The sequence below is a fragment of the Miscanthus floridulus genome, chromosome 18 (assembly GCF_019320115.1).
Source record: "Miscanthus floridulus cultivar M001 chromosome 18, ASM1932011v1, whole genome shotgun sequence".
Taxonomy (NCBI): Eukaryota; Viridiplantae; Streptophyta; class Magnoliopsida; order Poales; family Poaceae; genus Miscanthus; species Miscanthus floridulus.
Genome location: NC_089597.1, coordinates 13,447,698 through 13,458,501, shown reverse-complemented (window position 1 = coordinate 13,458,501; position 10,804 = coordinate 13,447,698).

The window sequence follows — 10,804 nt, the reverse complement described above, 5'->3', positions numbered from 1 at the left end:
TAGCTCACTTAAAACCATTACATGTTCGGTTTTTATTTTATTTTATTTTAAGCAGCAGGGTTAAACTGCAGTCTCTAAAGATTTTGTAACAAGGATGATACAGTGCGCATGCAACAAGCCAACAACAGGTACAGTGCGCACAGCCAAGGGAGGAATACTGCTGTCCTGCAACTGTGAATCTGTGATGTGCAGATGCACAGAAGCCCTTATTTTGTGTCTCATCCCATCAGTTGGATCGGCAGCTTTTATCTCCTTCTCCTTCCTGTGCCTGTGGCTGTGCTTTCAAAGCCACGGCCGGTGGAGATTTTGACCAATGAACAGTGATGCATGGTTTGGGTTCAATTTTCTTCTGTGTAGTGCAGTGCAGCAAGAAACTGAAACTGAAATAAATGGCCGGCGAGCTGTTGCAGTCCAGCGTACAGTGGATAACGCTGAGGTGCAGCAGCAGTTGTTAGTGGTGAAGCAGGTGAACAGTACCGTACCGTAGTGTAGTGTGTATCTACGCCTTGTTTAGATGCCATCTAAATTCCAAGTTTTTTCACTCTCTCTCCATCACATCAATTTTTAGCTGCTTGTATGGAGTATTAAATGTAGGTAAAAAAAATAACTAATTACATAGTTTAGTTGGAAAATCACGAGATGAATCTTTTGAGCCTAGTTGGTCCACGATTGGACAATATTTGCCAAATAAAATGAAGTGGTACTATTCATCAAGTTCAAAAAATTTGCAAAGTGAACAAACAAGGCCCTATATCCTTTTTTGGTTCGTATTATTCATACATTCATGGTGCGTGTGCGCGCCATGTACTACGCGTGCACTCTGTCTGTGTGGAGTGGAAACTCTGCTAGCAGGCGGGCTCGTTCGCGGCCGGCCGCTAACCCGCATCGCTCGCCGTAAAGTTTGTTAGCGGTCTTGTGGTCAGCCGCTAAGTTATAAACTTTGCGGACAAATTTTCCGCGGACATAAGAGACTACGCTGTAAAACCCGCGAGACCCTCTACACTGCAATGGAGGCTACGTGTACACTATCTCTCTGCGCTTACAGTATCTACACATATCCTGTAAGAACTTGGAACCTGCAAGCTAAATTTTCATATCCAGTTAATCGATGAGCAAGGATGATACAACTTTGCACTAATCATTTTAATTTTCATATCCCGGCTATATATATATATTGTACGTTCTCAAATATAACAACATCAAGAAATACAGGTACAGAAACAAAGACACATATCCTGTAACAAAAGTTATTATTACTAAACAAAGACGTAACGTATGGATGTCACTCTGCAACTCTGCATTGACTGAAATATACTTCATGTGCTAGTAAAAAAAAATTGGGGTGAAATTTCGGATGAATTTTACGAAAGTACATTTTTCGAATAAAATTCGAAAACGAGTACTGACAAATAAAATTCGAAAGTGCATTTTTCTGTCCTAAGTTTACTAGGCTGCGAAGCTGTTGTGATGATCGTGCGAGCTTCTGTTACGGCACCATCAGGCCTTATCGAAGATACCGAAGCCGGTCCAGTCATTTTGGCCCGTCCGACAACGAGTACCAGACTGAGCACCCGCACCAAGCACCCGCACCAAGATGCCAAGCGTTGCGGTTCTTGCGGGTTCTTAGTGAGCTTATTGTGTTGTTCAGTGTGCTTGGTGGACCAAACGATATTAGGCCACGAGAAACTTGCAGCTGAACCGCGTTGTCCGCGAACGTTGATTTTGCGGGGCGGGTTGGTGGGCAACGTTAAAAACCCGCCCCGCCTGCATCGTGAGTGGAAACTGTATGCATCTGGGATGGATTGATTGAACCCATCATAGAATCCGTGATGGGTATCTTCTTCTTCTTCTCTCTCTCCTAATGAAGAAGGCATGGTGGAAGGAACATATGGCGTCCAAAAAGTGTAGTGTGTGTACAATGTGGCTATGGCACATGTGTATGTGCCCATGCATGGGCATGGAACTCTAAAAATATTGATGGCATTGACCAAGATACGAGAGGATGTGGCACATACTACATACCGGTATATGTGATGTATCTACACACCCAACTCAAAAGGAGCAAGGGCCCCATCCTTGGTTCTTGACTTTCTTTCTTGCCATGATTTATTTGTGACCACTGGATCTTGGCAGCATCCCATCCTTATATTATCCATAACTAAGACAGAAATAAGCAAGCAAGCAAGCTGCTGATGATCTGCTGCTGTTGTATAGCTAGTTGTGTACAAAGAGAATGAGCCACAACATGGACCACACCTGCATTGCATGCACCAGCCCCCCCCACATCTGATCCAGCCATGCACACACAGTGACACAATGCAGGCTGCCCCCCCAGGTATAAGTAGTAATTAAAAGAGAACTAAGCCTTGCACTACACCAAGCAAAGCATCATGCAGTGAGTGAAAGAGGAACCATCTGCTATATCCCAGCTTGTGAGGGGGTGATCTGCAAAAGGCAGTGTGCCTTCCAGCCAGACGAAAAGGAGGGCAAGGGCGCAGTGGTACTGTGATGGCCCATTACTCTGGCACAGACCATGTGATGTGAGGGAAGGAAGGGAAGGCGGGCCAGGCCAGGCCAGCATGATGATGGCAGCCCCACAACTGGGGGAGCTAGGAGGAGAGGAAAAGTTTGTCACTTGCACTGCTGTGAGCAGGATAAAGAGAGAGACGAGGGCTGAGGTACTGTTTAGTTCCCTCCCAAAACGTCAAATTTTTTAAGATTTTTCATCACATCGAATACGAAAACGTATGCATGAAGCATTAAATATAAATAAAAAATAAAACTAATTACACAGTTTAGATGAAATCCACGAGACGAATCTTTTAAGCCTAATTAGACTATGATTGGACACTAATTGCCAAATAACAACGAAAACGCTACCGTGCTCATTTTGCCAAATTTTTTGGATCTAAACTGGGCCTGAGGCCAACAATGTGGAATACTGTTGCTGCTGTGGCTGTAGCCCAGCTTAGGGAGCTGTTTGGATTTGAGTGCTCTCCTTTTTCTTTAGTAGTAGGAGTTGTTACAGCTTGCAAACATATGAAATTGTTGCATGTGACTTGTGAGCTGAGCATATGACATTTGTTTGTTTTCCTGACAGTGGAAACAAATGGATGTGTTGAACAAGGCAAAAAAGAAGAAGAAGAAGAAGAAGAAGAAGAAGAAAAAAGGCAAAGCCTGTGTTGCTTGGTCCATGAAAAGTTGCAAGAACACATGCCTACATTTGCAAATGGAACATTTACCAAACCCCACTAGTTCAGCAAAAATGTCCTATACTGTACTATATGGTTACAGTTACACATTCTGTGTCAGTTTGTCCTAGTATGCATACAGCAACACAAGGCAGAACTGCTGCTGCTCTGCCGTGCATCTCTCTCTCTCTCTCTGATTAACACACGGAGCCTTAATCAAACCGTCGTCCCTAACGGAATGAACCCTACCGATTCAGCCAAAAGACCCTGTGTGCGTTTGTTTAGCGCGCGCTCTCTCTCTTTTTCTCTGTCTGCATCCCCTACAGCTGGCATAGCTTTACTGTTGAGATCTTGGTCCTACAGCATGTACAGTGTACTGTCCATCTCCTACCGATTCTCAACTCCCCCTAGCGATAGCAACTGCTCGTTTCAGCACGTCTAGAGGTACTCCTAGGGCAGAGCACTGCGTACGCATCCAGCAGTGCTCTGCCTCGCGCCACGTTGCTATTGCTAGGGGGAGTACGAGCAGGCGCACACACACTAGCTAAGCTCTAGGTGGAGGGTGACTAGTAGACTCCTCACACTCGGTTGCACAGCCGGCCAGCCCCAATTCGAAGAGAGAAAGAGAGGTCGATCAGATCAGAGGTGTCTTTCAATTTCAGCTCTCGATCGATGCGTGCAAGGAACTCAGAGCGAGCAGTGAGGTGAAAGGAGAAGAAGATGAGTGCAGCGGCCGGATCGTCGTCACCGTCTCACCGATGGCCATGACGGGACGTGAAGGCGAAGCACTACCCATCGGTGCCTCCGGAGCCGAGGCATATGCATTGCCACGCTGTAGTACTACGCTCGACCCATCATGGCTGGGGAGGCCTGGAGCAACAGCCAGGCCGGCAGCCGGCTCCATGCCTGCCTCCATGGATGGCGGATGGTGCAGCAGCAGCATGTGAACGATGGACGTGAGACATGTGCTCGACCGGGCGTGTTTGTTTGTGCGATCTAGCTAGCCTCCGATCCTAGCAGAAGTAGCTGTGGGATGTGAGGTTTTTAGGTTAGAGGCTAGGGTGCCTAGCGGAAAGCGGCGTCACCTCGGTCGGCGGCCCCATGGGCACGCCAACCATCTCGTCTCCCTATGGGGTTATGGGCTATGGGGCCTATGACCACAATAGCACACTAGTAGTACACGCGATGATTGGCGAGAAGGAGATGCACACACTTCACCCTTGTACTGAGGCTGTGTTTGGCGGTAGCTCTCGGGAGCTCCGGCTCCTCGAAATCACTGTATCACCACTGTAGCACAGAGTCGTTTTAGGTTTCGGGGCAGAAAATGAACTGAGAAGAGAAAGAACCGGTGGAGCTACGATTTCAAGCTTCTTCGGCTCCGTGCTACAGTATCAGAGCCGGAGCCCAGAAAAACCCCTCCAAACGGGCTCTGAGTCTTTTCAGCATAATAATGCATTTGTCCAGTGTTGAGTGTTCTGTGTTCCAAGTTCCTCTAGGGTTCTTCTTCTTTCGATCTCCTTCCTAATCATTTCAAGGTACTGTAAGATAATTTGATGACTCGTGTTATGCTAGTAGTAGTAGCCCAAGTTAGCTAGTCCAACTGAAGTTTACGCGACTAAAATTCAGTCACGTGCTATTGGATACATGCAATGGACTATTGAAAAAAAGGGAGTAACAACGACTACTAGTTGTGCTACGCTAATTTTGTTTTGAAAGGTTAGCTACTAAAATTTACTAGTACTTCACTTTTTTTAAAAAAATCGTTTGGATGATGTGGAGCTAGATTTTGTATAGATGACCAATGTTTGGTGCCAGGCGGCCGGCGCAGATGTTTTGTCAACGCGCGCGGCTTTGGCTGCAAACTGTGATGAGTGATGGGCACGCGCTAAGCGATGGATCGGAGCATGGACAAATCCCAGATCCCATTGGCGGCGAGGGCCAGCCTGCCTTTTTTTTTTTTACTAATTTTAAATCTAACACTGTTTGTTCGTTTTTTCAAAACAAACATTTTTTGTCGCGCCATACATGGTGGCGCGCCAGTAGCCTGACGTGGCGATGACCGGGGCTGCTGACCGATGACGTGGTAGGGTCTGCCGCGACACCGATCTTGACGTGGCACTGACGCGCCACGGTGCATGGCGCGGCAGGACCAGTTAAATATCGCGAGCGAGTCCGCCCGCCCGCCCGCCGCCGCGCAGCGCCCCCCCCCACCAGCGCCCTCAAGCGCTCGGACGGCCGCCCGCCCGCGCCTGCCGCGCCCGCCCACTCCCGCCGCGCAGCGCCCGCGCCATGAACGCCGGCACGTCACGGCCGCCCGCTCATATCAAGGTATATCCCTCTCGATTTTATGTTATTATGATTGTTATTGATTTAGGATAGTTAGTGATTTATGATAGCTAGGTTAGTGATTTAGGATAGTTAGTGATTTAGGATAGTTAGGGTTTTATGATTATTATTGATTTAGAATAGGATTTTGGTAGTTAGGGTTTAGGTTACTGTTAGTTAGGATTTTGGGTTTATGGATTGATTAGTTATTTATTATTTAGTTTATAGTTAGTTATTTAGTTAGGGATTTTGGGTATAGATACTAGTTTTCAAGTGTCGGTGCTTAGTAGTGCGTGATATGTCGATTTGGATGACTTGATGAAGTTTCGTTAAATGCTTATTTTTCTAGTGAAGTTGTTTAATATGTCTGTTAATGTTACTTTGAATATATACATGTGCTTTCATATTGTGTTCGTATTGCATAACAAGTAGTTCAAATTTTTTAATGCTATATAATGTTAATTTGAATACTCTAACAATTTGTTTATCAATTTGTAACAGAATGACCCCTCCCACGCAACACCCGTTGTATCCCATTCTTGAGGTGGAGTACGACGACCAGCACCGAGCACACATCTTGAGTGACACCGACGCAGAGGTGGCATTGCCTCCTTTAAGGCCCCGCACGCACACCAAGGCGCACCAGTGGAACGAGCGTTACGCGCCGTATATACGGCGTGCCGGCTTCCTCGAGCTTGTTAACTACGGTCTTTCGCCCCTTGACCCAGCACTACCTATTGCAGCTGTAGACATGTGCGAGTGCCTTCTTTGTACGTAAACATTCTTATAACAAATTGGAGTCAACTAACATTCGTTCTATTTTTATAATAAGTGGAGGCCTGAGACCCACACGTTCCACCTACCTGCAGCGAGATGATCTTGACCATACAGGACGTGAAGGCCATCTTTGGCCTTCGGTTGGGAGGACTTTCATTGACGGGTATAGTTGACAACGATCACTGGAGGGAGCTGGTGGCTCAGTTCACTGGCTTTCTTCCACCAGACGATGAGGTTTCAAAGAAAAATAAGTGAGCAATTCAAGCCTATTTAATATTTGCATTGCTTTTCTGCAGCCACCGGGTCTCATTTTCTTTGGTGAATTTTAGAAAAAGTTCCGATGTTTCATCGTTTTGGATCACAGAGCGCTTTGATTACTTGGACCCACAGGCTGAGTAGGCTCAGATCGATAGGTTCACTAGAGTGTGGCTCTGACACTTTCTTGGTGCTTTCCTCTCCCCAGACGCCTCGGGCAACACCATCAGCTGGATCATCCTTGACGTCCTACGCCAGCCGTGGGAGAACATAGCGACGTACAGCTGGGGCAGCGCAGTCCTAGCATGGACGTATCGATAGCTATGCGTTGTCTGTCGTCACACCTCAGGGTATGCGAACCTTGGGGATTGCTCCTACCTACTCTAGGTTTGGTGTTGGGAACGATGGCCCATTGGGAGTCCCCTTAATACTGGTTTACCGGTAAGTACTTTGGTTCACTATATTCTTCGAGGCAGTTACATATGATGAGATTATTAATGGCTAATTCATTATCATATTCAATGCAGCAATGGTGAAAGGTCCTAATAGCTAGAGGGGGGTGAATAGCCTAATAAAAATTTCTACAACAACACTTAACAAAAGGTTAGACAATTATGAGGCGAAGCAAGTGTTGCGCTAGCCTACTCAAAATGCAAGCCACCTACCACAATTCTAGTTTAGATAGTGTCGATTCACATAAGAGGTATGACACTACCCTATGTTAGTATGCTCTCAAAGGCCAACTAAAGAGCCACACCAACCAAGCAAGCAAGCTCTCACAACTAGTTACACTAAAGAGCTTATCAACTAGTTTGTGATAATGTAAAAAGAGTGATCAAGATAGTTATACCGCCGTGTAGAGGAGTGAACCAATCAATCACAAGGATGAATAACAATGAAGACCAATCACCTCGGAATCAATGATGAACACAATGATTTTTATCGAGGTTCACTTGCTTGCCGGTAAGCTAGTCCTCGTTGTGGCGATTCACTCACTTGGAGGTTCACGCGCTAATTGGCTTCACACGCCAAACCCTCAATAGGGTGCCGCACAACCAACACAAGATGAGGATCACACAAGCCACGAGCAATCCACTAGAGTACCTTTTGGCGCTCCACCGGGGAAAGGTCAAGAACCCCTCACAATCACCACGATCGGAGCCGGAGACAATCACCACCCTCCGCTCAATGATCCTCGCTGCTCTAAGCCGTCTAGGTGGCGGCAACCACCAAGAGTAACAAGCGAAATCCGCAGCGAAACACAAACACCAAGTGCCTCTAGATGCAAACACTCAAGCAATGTACTTGGATTCACTCCCAATCTCACTATGATGATGAATCAATGATGGAGATGAGTGGGAGGACTTTGGCTAGGCTCACAAGGTTGCTATGTCAATGAAAATGACCAAAGATGTGAGCTATAGCCGGCCATGGGGCTTAAATAGAAGCCCCCACGAAATATAGCCGTTATACCCCTTCACTGGACATAACGCGAACTGACCGGACGCTCCGGTCAGTTGACCAGACGCTGAGCCCCCAGCGTCCGGTCGCTCGTAGTCAGCCACGTGTCCGACTCCAACGATGATCTGCCTTGACCGATCGGACGCTCCGGTCAGTTGACCGGATGCTGGACCCTCATCGTCCGGTCGTTTCCAGTAAGGGTCCAAAACCAATTTTTATCGATCGGACACGTCCGGTCAAGCTTGACCGGACACAGCCCAGCGTCCGGTGCATAACCCTAAGCACTGTGCAGACCGACCACTTGATCGGATGCAGCCCTTCAGCGTCCGATCACCGAGCGACCCAGCGTCCGATCGCCGAGCGACCCAGCGTCCGATCAATAGACCGACGCCAGCATCTCACTGTTACACATGACCGGACGCACCGATCCCTCAGAGGTCCAGCGTCCGGTCACTGTATAACCAGCGACACAAACTCGTTTTTACTTCTAACTTCTCCACCCTTGCTCAAATGTGCTAACCGCCAAGTGTATCACCTTGTGCACATGTGTTAGCATATTTTCACAAATATTTTCAAGGGTGTTAGCACTCCACTAGATCCTAAATGCATATGCAATGAGTTAGAGCATCTAGTGGCACTTTGATAACCGCATTCCGATACGAGTTTCACCCCTCTTAATAGTACGGCTATCAAACCTAAATGTGATCACACTCTCTAAGTGTCTTGATCACCAAAACAAAATAGCTCCTACAAATATACCTTTGCCTTGAGCTTTTTGTTTTTCTCTTTCTTCTTTTCAAGCTTAAGCCCTTTATCATCGCCATGCCATCACCATTGTCATGTTATGATCTTCATTGGCTTCTCCACTTGAAGTGTGCTACCTATGTCATGATCACTTGATAAACTAGGTTAACACTTAGGGTTTCATCAATTCACCAAAACCAAACTAGAGCTTTCAATCTCCCCTTTTTGGTAATTGATGACAATCCTTATACAAAGATATAAATTAAAATTCAATTGAATCTATGTTGCTTGCCCAAGCATATTTACCAATTGTAAAAGGATATGGACAAGTTTCATGAACTCCAAATGGTAGCAATTGCTCGCCCTACATATGTGCTAAGAGTTTGGATTGAAGCTTGCACATATACTTAGATAGGAAATATAGGAGTCTGTCTATCAAATGATGCTAAGGTATAAAAGATGGACCTTTGAAGCGTGATACCAATCGGAGTGCATCATTATATCATCCTTAGCACCATGGTTAGCTCAATACCACTTGAAAACATACTTTAGAAAGATACCACTTGTAAAGACTTACTTGGAAATGAAAGTTATGTAGTGATTTTATTTCATCATTCAATCTTACAACTAATCATTCATCACACAAGCATGGATGTTTAAATTTAATACTTGTGCCATGCAAGCAAACATATGAAATGCACATACAAATGCACCATACAAGTTCATGAGCTTGCTCCCCCTACTTGTGTGCTTAAAATTTTAGTTGATCCCTTTCCCTTTTCATATCTCTCCCCCTATTTCATATGTCAAGATATCTTTATGTTTCTTTCCCTTTTTCACTATCTTTGTTTCTCTCCCCCTTATCTTTGTTTCTCTCCCCCTTTGTCATCAATGATCACAAAGGTTCTAAATATAGATAGTATTACTTGTAGGGTTGAGATTATCAATGTCAATCAATGGGGGTGAGGATCATTTTCCCAAATTTTGGTCTAATCTAGATCATTTACCAAAGATATTTAACTCGGTTTGATCCAAGGACAAGCTTCTTCACACCTCCTAATAAGGGTTATCTTATACCATGTTGAGTTAAACACTTAGAGCTTATATTCTAGATTAAACACTAGGTTTACAAGCCCATAAACATGTCATATGCTATCACTAGATCAAGTGAAGCAATAGTGATACCATATAAACATCAAATACATTTGATTTTCATGAATGAGCCTAATGAAATAGAACCACTCGAAAGTTCCTAATAGGATTGAAAATATGACTAGATGCACTAAACATGTCCTTAGCAAGAATGTATGCCATGCCAATCAACTTTTACTTTGATTGCTCGAAGGAGAGGCATGTCATATGAGTGGGGGTGCATCAACACATGTTTGAGAAATTCAATATATTCAACTCATTCCTTAGCTTGCAAAACATTTTCTCATCCAATGGCTTGGTGAATATATCGGTAAGTTGATCTTCGGTGCCTACACTCTCAATGCAAATGTCCCCCTTTTTGTTGGTGATCTCTTATAAAATGGTGGCGGACATCAATGTGCTTTATTCTTGCATGTTGAACCGGATTGTTGGTTAGCTTGATTGCACTCTCATTGTCACATAGCAATGGCACTTTCTTCAACTTGATTCCAAAGTCACTCAAAGTGGCCTTCATCCAAAGTACTTGTGCACAACAACTACCGGCGGATATGTATTCGGCTTCGGTGGTTGATAATGCAACACTATTTTGCTTCTTTGATGACCATGAAACAAGTGATCTTCCTAACAATTGACATGTGCCTGAGGTGCTCTTCCTTTCAACCTTGTATCCCACATAATCCGAGTCGGAGTAACCAACTAGCTCAAACTTTGCTCCTTTGGGATACCACAAACCAACATTTGGTGTATGTTTCAAGTACCTCAATATTCTCTTTGTAGCCTTCAAATGACTTTCTCTTGGTGAGGCTTGAAATCTTACACACATGCATACACTAAACATGACATCCGGCCTTGATGCAGTCACATAGAGTAGGCTTCCGATCATAGACCGATATAACTTT